This window comes from Zonotrichia albicollis, chromosome 5, assembly GCF_047830755.1.
Source record: "Zonotrichia albicollis isolate bZonAlb1 chromosome 5, bZonAlb1.hap1, whole genome shotgun sequence".
Classification (NCBI taxonomy): domain Eukaryota; kingdom Metazoa; phylum Chordata; class Aves; order Passeriformes; family Passerellidae; genus Zonotrichia; species Zonotrichia albicollis.
Genome location: NC_133823.1, coordinates 43840939 through 43861939, shown reverse-complemented (window position 1 = coordinate 43861939; position 21001 = coordinate 43840939). Strand labels below are relative to the sequence as shown.

The 21001-nt window shown below is 41.5% G+C and overlaps 1 protein-coding gene across 3 annotated transcripts in view; it reads right to left on the bottom strand.

Annotated features, from left to right (window-relative positions):
• FRYL (FRY like transcription coactivator) overlaps positions 1 to 16574 on the bottom strand; it is a 159742-nt gene extending 143168 nt beyond the window's left edge. The window contains exons 1-2 of one of the 3 annotated variants that reach the window (XM_074541522.1): positions 16419 to 16574; positions 3045 to 3245 (exon numbers count right to left, since the gene is read on the bottom strand). The gene's annotated coding sequence lies outside the window, so the exon portion shown is untranslated. Of the gene's footprint in view, positions 1 to 3044; positions 3246 to 15420; positions 15669 to 16371 lie in introns of those variants that run through there. The other 2 variants (XM_074541521.1, XM_074541523.1) reach the window with 2 other exon arrangements.
• Between the last annotated feature and the right edge of the window lie 4427 nt (positions 16575 to 21001).

Sequence of the window (21001 nt, the reverse complement as noted above, 5' to 3'; positions counted from 1 at the left end):
AACTTTCAGTGTTAGATGTTAGATGAAATCTAATTTCCTGTTTGGAAAAACACAATATACTTGGATGAAACAGGGGTCCAACTAAGGTGCTAAATTAAATTTCAAAAATGTTTTTAGGAAGAAGGGGAGAAAAAACCCTAAGTTTGAAACCAAACAATTTTTGATTATTAGTAAATAACTAAACACAGTCACTAAATGCACTGCTAGAATAACTAATTCTCAATATAACAAAGTTACTAAGTAAGCAAACACACAAGGATGAAGGAACTAAACAAAAAAAATGTTGAGCCATCCAAGAGAAAACAACTTATGCACAACCATGCAGGTTTGTTTGCTAAATATAGCCACATTATCACAGTAAAGCTTATAAAATTGAAGAGCAGTAAACAAGATCACCAAAAAATAAAATAAAAAACCCAGAAGCAATACACAGCACACTGACACTGCAACTTCAGAAGGACAGTTAACAGACTTGGCTTAAAAGACAGCAATCAAGGCAAAGTTACTGTTCCTACACACCAGCTCTGCTGCCCAGGCATTCTGGCAGTCACCTGGGGGCCACAGCAAAGCTCAAAAGGCACTTATCTTCTGGGGTTTGTTCGGTAGATGTGCTTCAGATGTTCCACATTATTTGAACAAGGCAAGGCACCAAGTGTGAGGCATTCTGCAAGTCATTTGTCACAACAATTAGGTATGGTCTTCAGCTCTTCAGCAGAAACACACCTCTCTAGTCAGGCATCAGAGTGAGAACAAATGTCCAAATGAAGCAGGAAGCAAGGGCGAAAGCCCACAGAAAGCCTTATTAAAAGTCACTGAGGCCCACTGAGCTATATCTTAATAGAAACTTTGTGATGAAAAAAAGAACATAAATTTCCTATTTATTTTTTCAATATCTATTTTAGAATTTATATTGACCAAACTAAAGAAACTGCTGAGCAGACTATCAAGTGACTAATAAGTACTTCTTTAATCCTAAATGATTATTTAAGGAGAAGAAAAAATAAAAGGAAGAATAAGAAATATTTGTTTTTAAATAAAATGCATTAAAAAACCACTACACTTTTTCTCCTCATGATGGTCCTCTATTAATTACACTTGAAAAGAAATTAACCAAAGTTATTTGCTACACCTGCACAAATGCTTGTGAAGTATTAACAGGCACATCTCTTATTTTGAATATGTTCAGGAATTGCTTTTACGGAAATAGGTTTCTCAGCATCATTGGTGCTCCAGACAATTCTGCAGAGAAGCCATGAGAGCTTTTCAAGACCCGACTGTACAAAGCCCTGAGCAACAAGGTGGATCAGGAAACTGATTGCAGGTAAATCAGCAACACCAAAGAAGAATGGCAACTGGCACATATTTCCATCTGTATTATTTCTCCCTATCACCCACATTTTTAAAGGAATGCACGTGCATAAAACTTTCTCTGCATTCTCCAACAAGAAAATAGACCCTGAAAGACCACTTATCCAGAGTGAAAAACAAGAAGAACACCTAACACCCCAAACATTTATTGCCTGTACAAAACACAGTAGGCTTTTATTACAGAAGACAATAGAGAGAAAAGCTGTGGACCCAGTACTAAGAAACTTGTTTTAAACCTGATTTGTTAAAACCTGATTGCTTTTTAAACATCTCCAGTATATCACGTACCCATGTTTGCTTCTGTTACTTTTTTTTCATTTCCAGTGATGTAACATGCTGACCTCCTTAACTGTCCTTTGTTAGAATTTTATATTATAATTATTTTTGTACTGAAGTATTCTTTCTCTCAAAGTATAATAAATTTGTTGCTGCAGAAGTTTACCTTATACACCCTATCTTGCTATTGCTCAAGGATGGCAAGCACATCTTTGAACATTAGAGTAGGGACTCCAAATCAATCTTTTAAATGAAGCAGAACAATGGAGGCAGAGGGTTTGAGAACATTACTATAATTTTTTACTGTAAGTTTTTCTTCTGCACAGAATATACAGAACAATGAAAAATAAAGGAAAGTGAGAGCTATGAGTAAATATTATATAACATATATATTCTAATTATTAATGGCAGTTAGTAATAAAACAAAATATTCTATTACATTCTACAAAATACTATAGAATATATAAATAATAAAATTTTCTTGAATACAAAAGTCCACATAGTAAATGGCATATCAACAACAGCACTTTAATATTTTCGTCCTATCATATCAATGTGCCCTCTGCTCTCAAAAACCAAAAGAAAGCACAGTCTATCAATTTTACCACTTGACTATAGAAAAGCAGTGTGTTATATTATTTTTGAAGGACAGTTTAGATGTTGTTTGGATCTATCTACACTCATTTCAGCTCAGAAGTACTTTAGGGACAATAGTTGCCCTGTACTTGGCATCAATGCCTATCTATTTCCTACTGGAAAATCTTAAGGTAAATTTCCTAATTTCCTAAGGTAAATCCTTACATGCAAAGCAGCAAAGAAACGAGCATCTGCACGTGGCACTGACTGAGGAATGAGAACTCTGACTGAGGAACCAGAGGTCCCAGCCCAAGGCGCTCCACGACTGCCCCTGCCAACGGGCTGCAGTACCGGCCGCAGCCACCGGGGGGCAGCGCGCAGGCGCCCGCCCAGCCACAGGCGGGAGGGCCCCGCTCCCACCAGCTCCCGCCCGCACCGAGCACCGACGCTCGAGAAAGGAAATTTGAGAGACCTGTTCAACATACAGAAATTACACAAAAGTAATACCAATTCAAGACAATTCGAGAATTACTAAATGCGTAGAAACCACATCTGGCTTCGGAAATCCCCACACAGACGACAGGGAGGCTATTTGCCTTGTTCCTGATCCCTTCCTCAGGCATTCACTTCTGGCCATGGTCAGTCACTACACTGTATTAAAACAAATGTTCTTGTTGGACTGAACACAGTACAGACAGACGTCTAGTAGACAACTGATAGCTGAAGTAGCAGCCCAAGGTGTGTTCACAGTACAACACAGACAAGCAAAACAGAAAGAGATAGATGAAAATCTATTTATGACACTACAGTGAGAAAGACCTTACCACTTAGAAGCCATTGTTAACCACTGACGAGAGCTACCACACTTAGGTTGGATCCATCAAGACATTTTCCCCACAAGTCCAACGTTGTGCTTCGAGATGTAGGAGTAGACAAAGATGTAAACAGCTTTGAGTCGGCTGGTATGTAGCCAAAAACTGGAGAAAGATCTCCGAACACAGTACAGACAAATGAAATACAGAACTCTGAAAAAGAAATGAGAAAAAAAAAAATCAAATTTTAGACATTTAACAGAGATGTCAACAATTTCCCAATACTTTAGAATTCTAAATTTATCATTTAAAAGTCAAAAACTAGAAAAATCTATTTGTTACATTTGTCTTCAAAATTGCACTTTGCTCAGAAGCTAATTATTTAATGATTTTTTTCCCCATGAAAGAGAAAAATTAAAACTGACACCAAAATAACATCTGGTTTCCCACGCTCAGCATATTCTACATGCATCCATTCCTTATGAAAGGTTTTAATTGCACTTTAGTTACAATCATATTTTTATTAACCATATCTAACCATTCTAAAATGCAAGTAATTCTGAATCAATTTTTTCATATTAGTCCTTTTATTAATTTCTTTTCTGATTTTTGGGGTTTTTTTTTCATCTGCTCAGTTAGCAGGAGGATGTGGTCAGAAAAAGAAACAAAATACTTCAGAGCTGGGTCTTCCTAACAAAGCCTTGAGAACTTCTGCAGATTCCTTCACAATAGAAGTTTGTATGCAGCTGACATACTTGCCACAACTTGCCTAGGCTGCAGTTTCTTTTTGTTCTTCTACAGTGCCAAACTACAGTAAAAGAAAGCACTTTAGTATTTTTAAATTTACCCTGAAGGCAGATCAAGCACTTTCAACTGCTTTTAACAACTCAAGTCTCATCATGCAGCAGCAGTCCATCACTCAGGAATATCTACTTTATATGGGGAAGATTTTTTTTCTTCTTTTTAAAATTCGTAGCTTGAAAAATTCCAGGAATTTTAAAATGCCATAGCTTGAAAATTTTCCAAAAAAAAACTGTAAAAAACCCTGTACATCCAACATGACTTTCAGTGCTCTGATGCAGCACAAATGTAGTAGTTTCCTTTAAGTATGTGTGAACTATTCAATCATCATCAATTCTTTTATGTACAATTTGTTCCACTTCTTAATTAGTGTTTCCAAAAATACAAAAGAGAGACCCATATAAGTGCAATCTAAAAGTAAAAAGCCACATCCTGAAGATTTTAACATGTAAGAGAGCTTAAAAGTGGGACTGTGAGACAAGCAAGAAAATTAGATAAACTTTTGCTAATAGGAGGTTTACATATAAATTGGGAATGCATTACATAATCCCTTGGAAAGGGAAGTCAAGTAATCAAAGACTTGACCAGGTACAAAGGGAAGCATTTAAAGACAGACAAAATTCTGACTGTGAATTTTACCTGTTAAATTTTGCAACACTTTAATAAAAATGTTAACTATGTCAAATGCATAGTCTGCGCATTTGACAGTGCAGTGCATCAAATACACATCACTTTCACCTCTTCAGACACTTAGGATAAGTTAACATATATTTCCGCTGTGCAGAAAACAATCACCTTGCATCCTAGCTACATCAATAAACAGAACAATTCCATTTTTTTCCTCCTCTTTTTGCTCCTCTTTTTTTTTTTTTATTAAAGGTAAGCAATACTTTTTTTCAATTCGTGCCAAACCTTCCATTTGCCCCAGTTTGAAAGAGAGTGGGTCAGCTGTCCTTGAACTCCTCCCCTAATACAATCACTGGGAACAGCACTTGAACACAATCAAACCCATGCATGCATTATTACCCTCTCCAAAACTGACAGAATACCCAGAGAGAAACCACCCTGGCATATGCTGACATTTTAGCTCACCACCTCAAGCAAAACATACATTCACAGGTACATAATCCATTCTCATTAGAGGCTTCCCTGCTTGCTGCCTTCAGAGCAAACACACAGAAATACAAATATCCCCCTCCCACCACACCACCACCCAAGAGCCCAGCTGCTTAAGGAAGGAAATAAAGTTAAGCTGAAAACTGACTCAACTGTCCAAGCTTTAGGAAGGCACTGTCAGTTCAGCTAGCTGACTGTCTGGAAAGAGGCCAGAGGCTGGGAAGCCCACAAAAACCCATGCAATGTACTCAAGTTTTTTTGTGCACACTGAGCAATAATGAATTTCATATTGTAGCTGCTGCCCAGAACTTCAAGAACAACTACAGCTGGATTTGAATACAACCTGAGGTATTCTACAGAATCAGATTAACTCAGACTACAGAAAAAAGTATCAGTAAAGGTAGCAAAAAGGTCAAAAGTCTCCAACAGATGCCAGGGAAGCTTACAGTAGCTACAGCATATTGCTGGTTCATTTGGCTTCATTTCCTAGTGGCAGCTGACAAGTTATATTTTAACTATATTTATCAGATTTGAAGTCAAAGGCATCACACAGGTGTAGTTTCAGTGTTTAGGGTTCACCCCTACAGAAGATTTATGAAAAGTTAAGAAGCAGAACATGAAAAAAAGAAACATAACAAAGTTGAAAATACAGGAGGTTTGCTATCATAAGGTTCAAAACATAGTACAAAGAAAACTGACGCTATCTCCAAGTTGTCATATCTAAAAGAATTCACAACTCTAACAACTTGAACTGGAAAACACAAAAATTCTGCCAACTTCAAATCTGATCAAGTAACAGCACATGTAACTTCTAATTACATAAACTTTTATTTTTTTGGAAGGAAAAGTGTTCACAGAGCATTATTTTCAAGCTGTTATATTATATTCACAGAGTAGCAGCTATAATGTTGGCTACTGTGCAAGATGGAACTCAAATTTAACTTCTGAGCAGCAATTAACATGCTCCAATTCAGCACACATTGCTAAGTATAGGAGAGGGGTACAGGGATGGGGATTAATACCAATGTTGCTGGAAATCCAAGTAGCAGCAACTTCATTTAAGAAGATACACACAACACACTAAATTAGAGCCTTCTTCACAATTATTGGCCCAAAAAAATTATTAAGATGATACTTCCAAAGACAAAAAGAGATAGTAATAGTTTTAGCCCATCTGCTAGAAGTGGTGTTTCCACACTACAAACCCTAACCAGGCTTCAATACACTGTTGGCTTTCACACTGGTAGAATAAAGGCAGAAAGGAACTATATCAGTTTTTATGACATCATTTGAAAAATTACAAGAAGCTTGAAGTTTAGGGGAAAACATTTACACAACGGCACTATGGTCACCCAAACCTGTGGCTTACCCATAACCTCAGCTTTTTCTAGAGCTAAGTAACCTACTGTCACAAGCACTCCTGAGATAACACACCACCCCTGGTGAGCTCTGGTCCTCTGGTCAGCTAACACCACCCCTCCTCATACAGGAGGTATGAAAACAAGAAAACAACATTGTTAACTATAAATGTTAACTGTAGTTAACAATGTTAACTATAAACTACATTTATTATACAACATATTGACTTTATAAAAGACTTCCCTGTTACAGACCAATTACACTTTTTTTTCCACTACAGCATGGGAAAATGATACCAGAAAGAAAAACTTCCAGTGGCTGACCAGTTCCCTTGCTCTCCCAACCTTTTCCTCAGCAACAGCATGCACTACTACACTATACTGAGCTTATGGCTTGCTATCCTCCCAAGTAAGTGATACTGGTGACTGACATCAGAAATAGCAAAAAGAAGAGCTGGAGAGCACCTGAATATGACAGAAGACACTTTTAAGCTAATTACTTCATAAAACTGGATGTCATAAGAATAAAAAGGGAGAATGAAGTTTCCCAGGCTCCTTTTATTCAAATCTACTCCATTTCTTTACTGATGCTCAGCACACTGTGTATCAACAGAAGATTTTTAGTAACAACTTCGTTCTTTTGCTTCCTGTAAAAGTTTTAAGTATATTAACAGTGTGTAACAATAATCAACACCACAAACTAAAAATGGTACATGATGAACTGAGTGCTACTAAAAGCTGTCAAGAACACAGTAGTCATGCAATAGTCTCCCAATTTCACCAACCATCTCCTTACTAAAAAACAGCTTTTTTTCCACTCCACAATCCACACAACCAGCAAGGCTGGGTGGCTGCTGAACAATTAACTGAGGATCAATTAATCAGTTGAGTGAGGAACCACAAAAGTTGTAAACAGGAGAGACACAGGGTCACTAATGCAAAAACCAAGCCTTCAGGGGCTTGGGCAGGGAGAACTTGATTGAATACAAATATTGCAACTGGAAGATGCATAGATCACTGGTACAAAATTAATGTAGGTTCAGCTTTTACATAACTGATATGGAAATGAGATAACACTCATAAGACATATCAAGATCACCTAAAAGGATTCATGGGACAAGAAGAAAAAACTGCCTATCTCAGTCATAACAAATCTTTGGAATATAGCCAACCACCTGCACCTGAGAACTACACATGTTTTACTGGTTCAACACTTTCTTCTTCCAAGAATTACAAATAGCTCTCCATTTACAAACTGATAAAGTTCAATTGAAAATGCTCCTGTTTGTAGTGAAGAAGGATTTGCAAGATAAATTTGAGGGCTTGGTACTAAATGCGTAATAATTTGACCATGATAACTCAATAGGAGTATGCCAAAACTCAGGCTGTGTTTTTACCACAGCAGAATGGGTATTTCCATCTAGGCCTAAGACCTTTTCAGTTTCTCAGATAATTCTCTAGAAAAATTGTCTTTACTAGTAGTGCCACAAGACAAGGAACCCACTGCCTTCAGAAAGCAGTGATGCAGTTACACCTTTCCAAGGTGCTAATGCCCCCTGATTGCTCCTTTACCCCTGCTATCTTCTGATTGTTGGTTTAGAGGAGTGTTTCCTCAGCTGTAGTACAGAACCAAACATTTTGGGTCCCCCAAAAAGTGACCTTAACTATCTTCTATTACACCATTAACTTGGACCAGCAATCAGAGAGCACTCTGCAAGTGCTCAATCTGCAAGTGATCTGCAGAGGACCAAGAAATCACAGTTCTTTCCTCTTGGCATGAGAGGTTGTAAGCAATTCAGATGTTCAGACTAACTTAAAGAAATGTTGCTTCCTCCAGGAGAACAGCTAGAACTAAGTTTGTATAGTATTTCCAAGAGAATAAATGAGTAAGACCCCAGCTTGCCTAATCTTATGTCTCCTAGAGTTTATCATCATCTGTGCTTTCTTATTTCATGTGTGCTTGGAAGGGAAAACAGCAGACCCTTACCAAGAGCAACAACCAACCATGCTCTCCTCAGCTGCACTGCTGCCCTCAAGAGTAAAGCACAACAGCGTTGTTTCAGATGAATGTTTGCATTCATCTGAACACCAGTGCTCACCATCATCTCTATTAACAAAGTTTCACCACAGGAAAAGTGAGAACTTCAATGAGTGTGCAGTGTAGGCCAGAAGCTTTAAACTCTGACCCCTACACCACCACTAAAGCAGCAACTGAGAAATGCAAAAAAATGCTAAATAGCTTTAGAAACTAAACTCCTTTTTTCCCTTTTTACAAAATAAATTGCAAGCACAGCTAAACTAAAAATGAGCCTGAAACGAAATAAATTAGATCCAAAGAACAGAACCTTACATCACACCTTCAAACTGCTTTTGGCAAATTCCTATTTTTCAAAGTATCTCAAAGCAAAGACAACAATCCCTTTTTATTCAATCGGCTTTTGGAGATCTAGTAGGGTTCAAGCACTTGAAATAAGGGAATGATAAAAAAATTAACATCTTATGTAGAACATTTCTTCCCTAAACAGACTATTAAGGCTCAAAATACATTCTCTTTTTTTAAAAGTTCCAAAAACTATAAAACACTGACCACTTCTGTTACTGTATCTATACAAAGAAAAATGTGGCAATTTTTGTTAGTTATGGCATAACATTAAGAAGAACCAACATGAACTTAATGCACATTCAGTACCAAGGTCTGGATGAATTAAATAAATAACTCCCCACTGCTCCACCCACACCAAAAAACATCTCACCACTTTACTCCTTTGAACAAAGCAGGCAGCTGCCTTCCCCACTTCCTGCCCTCAAAGCATCTTCAACAGAGCTTAAACTAAGGTCCTACATATAAAACACCAGTAGTTCTTCCAATATGTTGACCAGACAACAATGAAGTAGAGCATCAATAATGTATAATACAGCAAATGTAACACCAGTTAGCAGATTTCTTAGCTACTCAAGCCATTGCAGAAAAACATTCCAATTGATATATCCCAATCTAGTGCAATTATCTCTGGCCTCTGGAAGTAGAATACAAATACTGCATAAAAAGCAGTAGTGCTAACTGCTTTTGAACTGCAATGATCAGAATGGGGACTTTGTTGTACCTGCAGACCATTCAACCTCCTCTTTTTTCTTAAACTGTAAAGTTCATAGAGTCCATATTTACACAGGGTGAGATATGAACTTGCTTTTTCACTTTAAAAAAAAAGCTCAAATGAGGCCAGTCTGCATTCTCCAGCAAAACAATAACAAACATTAAAGTAGCTGAATTATCCTTCTTGTTTCCAGGCACATAACGTTAAGAAAGTCCTAGTGATCTCTCTACATTTTAGTCTTCCCATAATAATCGCATAGTAGTTTTCAAACAGCCACCTGCAACATTCAGAATGTCTTGTGTCCCTAACATATGTCAGTACTTAAACTTGGAATATTCGTATCACTGAGCTACAGTCACAAAGATTTTATGCCCTTAAACTACCTAAGTTTTACATAAAAGTTTTATATACTAGATATGGTTTGACGGGAACATGAAATAAAAGCTACTTGCAAATTATGGAGATTAGGACATACTTGAAAATATTCTTAATTTAAAAAGGCAAGACAAGAGAACAATAACTCACACTATGGCATAACACAGAATGCCATACAATGCAATACCTTCTTTATTCTCCCAGGAGAACCAAGGTTGGGTTTCCAACCAGATTAAATCAGTTGCACACAATTTATCTCAGCACCACAAAAATACAAGTACAATCTGTGTTTGATGGTTTGTTTACAGATTTTGAATTACAGACTATAATATCATAGCCTGCTCATGACTTACAGGAAAAGAAGTGCTCATAAACACTTTGAAATAAGGTTCATTTCTCCCCTACTACAGCAAAGGCCCAAAATTATACTGAAGTGTTAAAGGAATGTGTAGGTAAAATCTCTGTTTCCTGCACCAAAAGCTTGTTCTATTTCTTTTGTACTTCTGTTTACCCACACTTGCTATCCACCACTCTCACCCTCTCTAGCTATTCACCTATCAATTCTGCAGGTAGGTGCCTGTAAATAGATATAAATATACACACAAACACATGTATCAACTCCATCTGAAAAGACAGCTCTGATCCCCAATTTTATATGCAACACCTACCACCAAAGTAATTTCAAACAGGGTGGCAGTGGTAGGCTTACAGCTGAAGAAACAGAGGGAATGGGGCAAGATCTCCATGATTTCTGTGTCAAGAAACAGAGCACCAGGTTTGCCGTATCCTAGTGAAGATGTCAGGGAGACCTACACATGCAGTTACTCTTGCAAAGAATAAGAGCACTCATTTGCAACTCCTTTCTCTTTACAGGCTGATGTGGGGTGGGAGCAGTGACAACTCATCACCCTGTCCCAGAGAAGAACCAGGCCAGTCAGCAGTCACAGGGCAGTAGTTCTTCAGCTTTTTGGATGACATTGGTTTTGGATGATATCTACAGAGGTAGAAAGCTTAGTATTTTTGCTTATAGCAATTTTTTAACATAATCAGCATTACTGGCAGATTAGATTAGTTCAATTAAAAATCATGAAAATTCTGTCAAAGTCAATACTTCCAGCTGCCACGAGCACAACCTCAGCAGTTCTTTCTGATTTAGCACAAGAGCAGAAGTGGTGTTGATAAGGACTATTCTCATGAAAGACAGATAAAAATTACTAGGAACACTTCAGCTATTTCCCACGCTAATGCCTTTAAAGAGAATCAGCCTTTGTCTAGGTCTGCTCTTAGTTCCAAGTCCTCTTTAGGACATGGCGTTTACAAAAGAAGATGCCTCCTTATTTTGCAAAACTGGACAACACCAACGGAGAAAGTCACTCTTTGCAATATCAATTTCAAATGCAAATTCCTGAGGTCTCATTTTATCAGATCATTCTCAAGCCTTATGTTATAGATATTCCCTCACTTTTAAAAAAATTTCATCTCGTAATAGTCTCCCATATTGAATTACTAGAGCCTTATCTTCAGGATCAAGTACAACAAAACTATCTCTATTTGTAGTTTTTATGCTCTCTCCAGCTCTTATTTTATAAACATATCCAACATTATATTCAGTTACTCTAAACAATCAAACTTAACTGCATAGGGCTGGTAAAACCTACACAATTATTGTCCTTGAGACTACTACAAAAAGCCAGCAGTGAAAGTTCAACAGCAGGAAGTCTGTGAAAGGCTAAGCAAATGGGATTGCATATGGCAAGGCAGGTCTTGCCATAACCCAAGGATCTTTTTAGCACACACCATTTTATTTTGTGCTCCTCTCCCTGCTTACTGGCAGGCTGCTGGGGCATCTTTGAGCTCCCTGAACACTCTCTGCACAAGCATGACTAACGCCATGCCCACTGGGGCCAAAACCACAGCAGCCCCAAGGACTGTTGGCAAAAGTGATACTCACTAAAGCTGCATTTAACCTCCAGATTCTCTTCCTCCCTTAATGTAACATACTTGAGCAGTAACAGCTTTTGTTATAAGCTGCAGTTTATGAAGACAGAGAGAAACCTTGAGAGGACTGTGGAAAGAAAACAGGATCCCTAAGGTTTACCAGCAAGATACACCCATCAGAGTATTAAAGAACCTTTATAAAGTCCTATTGAAACTTCTCCTGGAACACTTTATAGAAGTCTGGCCAATGCATGTTAAAAAGACTAATTAATACATGAAGAAGGCAATTACAGCATTTTAGTATGATAAGGTGAACAAGAAATCTCACCTGAACAACAGAGAGTCTGGTTTATCTGGTTTAGCAAAATTATGCTATTGCTCTCTAGAAACACTCAAGATAAGGGGAAACAAACATTAAAAAGAAAAAAATTGCTACCTAAGATGAAAAATAATGTTGGCAACTGCCACTGACAAACTGCTTTAACATACAATTGCAAATATTCCCCAAGTATCAGTTACTTGGTTTTGAAGCAGCCTTCCAATAGTTAGCTGACAAAACACACAAAGCTCGTTTTACTATCATGACTATTTTATGTAACTTCACTTAAAAAAAATCTAATAAGAGAGGGGAGAAAAAAGTCCAAGCCAGGAGTCTTCTCCCATTTTCTGGAATACAGGGAATAAGAAGAAAATAGGTCACCATGCTAATTCCTAAGGGACCACCTGCACCACTCAAGTGGCATGTCAATAGTCCCAAGCCAACTGCTAGACACTCTTGTCTGTGGCTATTTCAGGCTGGGCCAGCCCCAGCTCTTGAAATGTAGAGTTCTCTTACACCTGTATGGACCAGCTGCCAAAGCAGCAGCTGGAATGATGGAAGAAAGGTCCTTCTGTAACAAGGTCTGTGCAAATTCCCTGCAGCTCAGCTTTGACTATTGTCACTAACCGCAAAAAACAATTCATGCTGCTTCTGGTGACAAGGACAAGAATACCCACGTAAAGAACAAACCAATAAAACCCCAAAGCTTACAGCAATGGCGTCAGGACAGCAGGTCCTTGCACCAGATCAAATACATAGACATTTCAGAGAGCCTCAGACTCAAAAAAGTTTTGTTTTTAATACTTGTTCCTCTTCTATTTTTGCATGCAAACATAAATCATTAGGAAAAACTAGAGATAATAAATACAAAAATCCCTCAAAACTGAAGCCATATCCAGAGCAAACACTGTTGTTCAACTAGCTCAAGGGGATTTTTTTTCCTTTTTGATATCTTCCAGCGATGGTATTGGACACTTGCTGTTTGAGACTGTATTCAGTCATTCTTCCTGGGAGGTGCTCATGTCAGAGGGAATTAGGATTATAATAGATTTGGGGGAGGGGAAGGAAGGAAAGGGAGGACAACAGAAATCTTAGAAGAGACAGAGCTATATGGCAGTACACAGACACTCTGACAATTAACTGTCGAGCACTGAGGACAAGCAAGCTAAATACCAGAAAGAACTGCTCTTTTAGTAGAATATAGAAAGGCAGAAGCAACCCTAGCTGAGTCAGTCTGGCTAGCATCTATTACTGGAGTTCATCAGGATTTAGAGCAAGACCAGACAAGAATAATGCTGAATTCTGAAACCTTCTAACATTGCAACACTTCTCCAGCCCACTGTGATTCCTGGGAGGATTATTACAGATACAAGAGTTGTAAAGGCTGAAAGTTGTTTGGGTGCGAGCACAGAGAAGCTGCAGAAAGCAGCAAACCACAGCCAGGCCGTGTGCTAGGCCAGCAGCGTCCTCACTGAGGAAAAGCTACATCACATTTTCTACTGGTAAGGCAGGCCAGTGACCACAGGTACAGGGCCACAAACCCTGAAATATTATCCTCATTTTTCTCACAGTAACTCACACAGCCCACACGTGCATGTAGCTCCTTCCTCTACATTACGTGCATAATACCTATAGTTTCTTTCAAACTAAGGCAAATTGTAGGCAAAATTGCTAAAAACTCATGGCACTCTAAGCTAGAAGGAGCACATTATGCACCCATGTTCTGCATTGTGCAAGTCCACTGAAGCGAAAATTTTGCCTTCACATGTCTTAAGGAGCTCAGACAAAAAATCTGAACTTGTCCTTTGGTCCTTTATGAAATAACGAAGTAGTCTTCACCTGGCAAGACAATGAAAACAAAACCTCCTTAAATACAAGGCTAGATATAAAACAGGCAACTCCTGCCTGATGCAGAACACACTGTTTTTCAAGTTGTTTTCCTTGATGCATAGCCACTGAAGGGAATTATAATCTCCTTAAGTTCTTAGAAAAAGCAAATACAGACAGCATGATCTCAACTGTATTAGCAAAAACTTTCAGCATACCAATTAATTTTATCACCCCCAATTAGAAAGACAAGCATTCACAGTGAAATAAACATATGAGGACCACTCTTGAGCTAGGAGGACGACTCTGCAAAGCGTTAATACAGTAACATGAAAAATGAACAGTTCTACTTTTTGCCTTAGCCTCTACAACCTAAAACTTCCCTTCTTAAAAGTATTATGCTATTACATGAAAACCAGCTATCACCGTGCTTTGGTTCACTTAGGCCAGTCAAACAGAAATAGAATTAGTTGAATTTTCCAACTTTACCTTAACTAACCTCACAGAAGAATTAAACAACTTTTCTTTCGAAATGAAGCTCAGCAACAATGTTCTACAACATCCCAAAGCAACATACCACCACTCTGCTCCAAGGAAACCACTTCCAGAGAAGTCAGCACAGACTACCCAAATCAGTTGTGGAATATAAATAAGGAGTCACTCACAGCAGCAATTTGCCCAGGGAAGTTGGTTGCCTACGGGAAACAAACACCATCAAGTACCACTAAGGACCTCTACAAACCACAGATAAAAGAAGTTTTTGATACTGAAAATGTTGTCCTCATCTTTAAATACGTGACTTACTAAACCTGCAGCACAATTTTTACAGTGGTTTGTTTCCTTCCTGAGATAGTGTCACAAGATAAGAATCGGGGTGGTTTTACAGCACTTGGTGTGCGATCTTCCACAAAGATTCTGAAGTATTCAGCACATATCCTCAGCACGACAGCAGCAACACAGAAGCAAAGTGACTGAAACAGCCTACTGAGGAAATGACACGGTGAAGAAATACTTCTTAAGAAACTACAGTTAATTTCACTCTTTGCCCAACCCTCAAGCAGCAAATCACCTTTCTCATAGTACTCCATATACTCCACGAAGTCTGCAGCACAGAGATACACAGTGCACAAAGGAGTAAAGGACTCATTTTCTGGTTTAGGATATTTCTTGCCTTGAGTCCATTTGAGATTCTGAGTCCATTTGTAATTCTGAAAGAAGTCCAGGTTACACTCTTGCTGCCTTGTCTCCAGGTTGCCTTACTATTCCTCAAGATCATATTAGCAAATTGCTTTTGCAACTCCCTCAGTATAAGTGGCCACCAAAATATTTGAGGTTTGTTGAGTTTTCAGGGATTTTTTCTTTTTATGTTTTCCTTCTGATCCTTAGGATGTTTCAGCTAGAGCTACCCTGATCGTCAGGCAGTGATTTCTGGTCAAGACACAAACTGAACAGCCCACTGAGTAACAAATGTGATAACAAATTATCACATTACCAAAACACTAGAAACACACACATAAAAGTGAAGAGGGGAAAACTAATTAAGCCCCTACAATACTTACAGCTATACAAGCACGCCGATCTGAGGCTGTAAAAACACTGGAAGCCAAACTTGGTCCTAAAAGCACCTCAGAGCGACTCCATCAGCGAGGCGCTGCACACGGAGCGCGCACACACGTCTCCTAGTTTGCTGCTCAAGTCTCCCAAGTTTCCCCCGAAGGCGGGGGAGCGGGCCAGCTGCGCCGAGGGCGGCACGGGCGGCCGGGGGCGTCGCTGCTCGCCCGCGCCGCCCTCCGCACCAGGAGCCGGGACGCGCGTTTCTCCGCCGGAGCCCCGGGGCACCCCCAGGCGGGGCGGGGCCGGGAACAAAGCCCGGCTCCGTGCCACCCTCCCCGTTCCGTCCCGCCATTCCCGGCCGGCCTGGCCCGCTCCCAGCCCCGCCATCCCCTGCGGCGGTGGCTGCCCGGCGGCTGCGCGGCCCCGCTGTCCCGGGGGGCGGCCGGAGCCGGCCGGACGGGTGCGGGCGCGGGGCGGGAGCAGCCCGGCGGCGGCCGCCCCTTTACGCTCGGCCCGCGGGGCCGTGCGAGCGCCGCTCCTAGCCCGGAGGCTCTGGGGGCCGCCGGCTGAGGAGCTGGGCACGCACGGGTGGGGCCGCGGCCGGGGAGGAAGGGGCGGAAGGAGACACAGCGCGGGCCGCGGAGGAGATCGGGGCAGGCGGTCCGGAGCTCAGGTGGGGACGGCCAGGCGCACGCAGCACCGCCGACCCCTGCTCCGCCTCCGCCCTACTCATGCCCCCGCGGCGACGGCGGGCAGGGCCGCCCGGCCACACGCTGCCCTCCCTGCCGTCCCTCCCCTCCCCGCCCCACCGTAAACAAAGCGGCGAGGACCGGGGCCGGGCCAGCGCCAGGGGCCGCAAAGCACAACCCGCGGGCTCCGCTCCCGTCGGGGCAAGGCACCACCCCCTCCTCCCTCCGATCAGCCACGACCGGATCCCGGCTGCGCCGCCGCCTCACCTCTCCCGCCGGTGAAAGCTGCCGCAGCCCCGGGCGCCACCGCCTACCTCAGCGCGGCTGCGGTCCCCCCCACACTTCAGAGCGACCCCGGTGGGACCCAGCGAGCGACGCGCACCACCGGCATCCCCCGCCGGCTTTATCCCGACGCCGCCTCTCCCCTCCGGCACCTCGACGTCCCGGCGCGGCGCTCCCGCCCCCCCCGCCGCCCCATTGGCACGCGCGGCCCCGCCCGGCCCCGGCGCTCACTGGGGCAGGCGCGCAGCACTCACAAGGCCCCGCCCCCGCCCTCCCTCCCCGTTGGCTCCCGAGCGCCCGGCCCGTCCCCAAAGCACCGCCCTCCACACTTCAGCCAATCGCGAGGCGGTGAGGGGCGAGTCGGGTCCCAATTGGCGGTACCCCCCCCTTCCCGTGGCTGTGATAGGCCGGGGTGGCGGCCGGGCCCGCCCCCAGAGCGCTCCGGGCGCCTCTTCCCTCGGGCCGCTCGGGCAGCGCTCCGGCCCCCGCGGCTCCGCGGAGCCTCGCACGGGGCCCGGCCTGCCTCCGAGCCCCCGGAGAGAGCAGGACCGATTGCTGCCGTGTAGAAGGCCGGTATCATCAAGGTAGCCAGGAATCAAACGGCTCTCTGGGCACGCTGGGAAACATCAGGGAACTGTCCTGGCGGCTGAGGCGATGAAGCCCCGCAGAGGTCCCGCCGCGCTGTGCCCGTGCCATCAGGGCGCTCCTTTCGCCCGTAGGAAGCGGTCGGAAAACCCGCCCTTCCCCCCAGCGAATAAGGGCAAATATTTGCGTCGCGGCCAGCTGCACAAATGCTGAGATACCGCAGGGGTTTTTTTTTTTGCCAGGAATTACTCGCGTTGTTGTACACCGCGAGCCGCCGGGCTTCCCCCGAAGAAGCAGCCTGGCTCCGGGCAGCCTGCGAGGCAGGGCAGGGCAGGGCGCGCTGCCGCCACCCCCGCACGGCACATAAAGCACTGGCATCGCTCTGGCCATTGATAATCGCCTTGATTTCATGGGCTTCCCGCAGGAGCCAAGCTGCAAGGTTTATCGCAATGCACTGGCAGCGAGGCGGAGTAATGCGATAATTCACATCATCCTCAGAAAACGGAGCCGCTACTGGTCTAGCCGGGATTTCACTAATACAACAGGACTAGTGGTTGGAAGTAACAATGTATTTCTAAACAATGCAAAGATCTGGGAGCTGACGTTAACAGAAACAGTACCAACATCAACATTTTAACTGGTTAAAAAGTAACTATATTTTCTGTTAAAGTGCCTCAAAGCTTCCAGGCCTTAAAGAAAAACGGAGTGGGGGGGAAGGAAAGAAAAATAAATACATGTAAAGTGTGATAAAATAACACAAGATTTGCAAAACGGTATTAGAAAGAATCCTGCAGTTAACATTTTCCCACTGTTAAACATAAGCCTGTCATGCAAGTACTGTATTTTAATAGGCATTTCTAAGAAAACCGGAACTGAAGGAAAAGTACAAAGAACAAATGCACCAGCACAACAGCTGTAAAAAATTCTATTAGAAGTTCAAAGTTCTGTACCACACTTTGTACAATTATAGTATAGTTGCAGTAAAAGCCCCTCCATGTTTAACTATTTATATCCACGTGCTGCATACCCTTAAGACACAGGATGTACATCAACTTGCAGAAGCCAGTAGGGAAAGAAAGCAGGAGAGGAAAAAAATAAAGATGTCCTCGTAGCTGAGGTTAACTCTTCCCCGTAGCTTTAAGAATTTTGTGGAGTAGTTTTTATTGAATTTTAACAATTGTACCAAACAGTCCAAACATGGGTGACAGAAGACGTAACATGACAAACAGGATTCATTGCTTCTGGTGTTGTGCATCATTTCAGACGATTGAAGCAAGTATGTAACTTTCAGAACCAAATGCTCCTTTACCTGCCAGCTTTACAAAATAGCTCTAAGGATTAGTTAACACGTAAAGTAATTTTCAAAATACATTACAGTACCAGTTAATATTAATGGCAATCATTATCTATGTGGGTAAAGTCCTTACTAATTGAGGCTTTGACTATCAGCTCCTCAAAGACACCCACTCTTGGTTCTTGCTGATGTGCCATAATGCTTCAGGCAAATAACTGATTCTTTGTTTGCCACCAGTTGTAGCAGTTACAACAATGCTCTTTTTTCTTGGTATGAGGCACTGTTATTTCCTCATTAGGGAGAGATTTTTCCAATACAGTCCTATTAACTCTTGGCAGTCACCAGAACCTCTCAGCTGTTGCATTTTACTATATTGTCCAGAGCACCAAGCAAAAACAAAAAATCACCATTGTTCTTTGCACTTGAGCACCTACACTTCCAGTACTAGCTCTGGAGACTTTCCTTACCAGATCAGTGTTTGCTCCAACTCTTTCATATATCTAATAGTTTTAGTTATGTCTTATACAGTATTGTAAAACTTATTTGTTAGGCCACCTGTGTTTTGCAGTGGAGTTGTATAAAACCTGTCACTGACTGTTATGAGGGGATGAAAAAAAATTCATCAGAAACATAAACTTTTAAACCACTTGACAGACTGCACAGAGCTCACCCCAATCATTCTCTGAGCTCCACCTTCAAGGGTTATGAATATTCACCACTGCTTTGCAAAGTACTGCAATTAGAAACCATGTGACTTTCACACCTTCCAACTTGTTAACCTAAGTAATCAGTTCGTTTCAAGAGAATCTCATCGTTTCAAAGTTTTCATTTTTCTTTCGAGGCATCTCCTTCACAAGAAATAAGTTCCAATTTCTAAAGACAAACTATCAAGGTTTTTTGTTACAGTATTTTGAATTACAAATATATTCTTCATTCTTACATGATACTAAGTAATAAAAGATAAATAGTTTAGAGGCATAGATACGTGAGTTGTAATACTTGTAAAAATAATTTTGACTCCTGAAGTGGCCCAAAAACATATAACTTTAGGCTATTACAAATAATCTGTTATTTTTGTGTTTAAAACAACACGTTGTTAAAACAAACATTTCGAGATCTCTGAGAGTTTTTCTCTTAAGAACTACTCTAGTGCATAGATTTATAAACAAAAATCAGCATATTGCATAATGGCACCTGTTAAAGCAGAAAGTAGAGAAAATCGTATTCAAGAAAGGGGTTAAATATCTAGCCTCAAGCCTTGCAAGAGAGCAACATTTTATGCTTATCAGAAGGACTTGGTGATGCAATCATCAATTGTAAACTGAAGTTCTCATAGTTGCATGAAAGATAGCTTGATTATAAAGGAAGTTGTAAAAAAACCACCAGAGGGTCAGAAAGGGTGTCCTTGTTAACATTTCTTTCAAAGAATGACTCCAAAAACTGGTCTTGAGTTCAGAGAATGAAGTGCCAAGGATGTAGATACGCTGCACATGGCCCCACAACTGAAGTTGTAAGCCAACAAATGGATGCATGTAGCCTGGTGAAACTTTCAAGTATCTCACAAGCAGGCTGTACTAGGAAAGGTTTTTGAATGGATGGTAAACTCACCAGTTTGCTGGATTATTTTAATTTTTTCCCCATTAGAAGTCTAAGAAACATGAAGACAGTGAAGTGAGAAAACTGAATGGATAACTATCAATTTTACAATAGAGAAGCAAAACAGCAGCTCAGAGTCATTATTTTCTACAACGAAGGAGACTGATTGCCATTTCCTCCCCACTGAAGCTCCTTGTTTAGAGGAAGTGCAATTCATAAGCATGTTCTACCCCACAAAAGTTAAAAGATTTTAAACCCCACTGTATTCTTTGCATAGAAAGATAAGTGGGAAAAGGCATGAAATAAGTTGCTTTAATAAATGAGCTATAATCCCATAAACAAAACTGTCTTGAGCTGATGAGGCAAACATCTTTTGCCTTCCGACTAATAATGTGCATCGTGGATGGTCATGTATTGGAGAATGTTTCATTAGCAAGGGCCCAGGTGACAAGCAGAAATAAACATTGCCTGATTACACCACTTACTTCCAATCTCATGTAAATTAGAAATATATTTATTGTATGATGAGAGGTGTGAATAAAAGAACCCCACTATACATAGTTTCTGGTTCTATCCACCTATTTTGTTTCAAGAATCCAATCTCCTCTATAGTTTTCATTAGTCCATTTGCCCTAGGCCCTGCACATGGTTCACATTCTCCACCAAATTCAGACCTTCAATCTCTAGGACCTTCATTCTCCTGTCTTCAGGCACGGACCCTTTTTTCTACAGCCATCAGAGAGCAGCAATTTAAGCCAAATTCCAGGGCAAAGAGACAATGGCTTGCTCTTTCAGCCTCGAAAGGCTTACAGGGAGTGGTACATTCCATACGCAAGCACGGGCATATCAGCATATAGTGAGCTCGAGCCACAGTACTGCTTGTTTACAAGAAAATGCCAAGGCATACATTGCACTATCAACACCATACTTTTTCCCATCAACTTCTCCTTATTTCTCAAAAACTGCAAGCACCTGCTAAAGCTGCCATTTCCACGGCATTGGCTAGAATCAAGCACACAACTTCTTAGTCTCCCACTCCAAGACAATCCTAACCACCAAACTAATTCCATTTTCAAGCTCAAGAGCTGCCTAGCAGACCCTTGCTTGACCCTGATTCAGAAAAAAACCCCATTTTTTTAG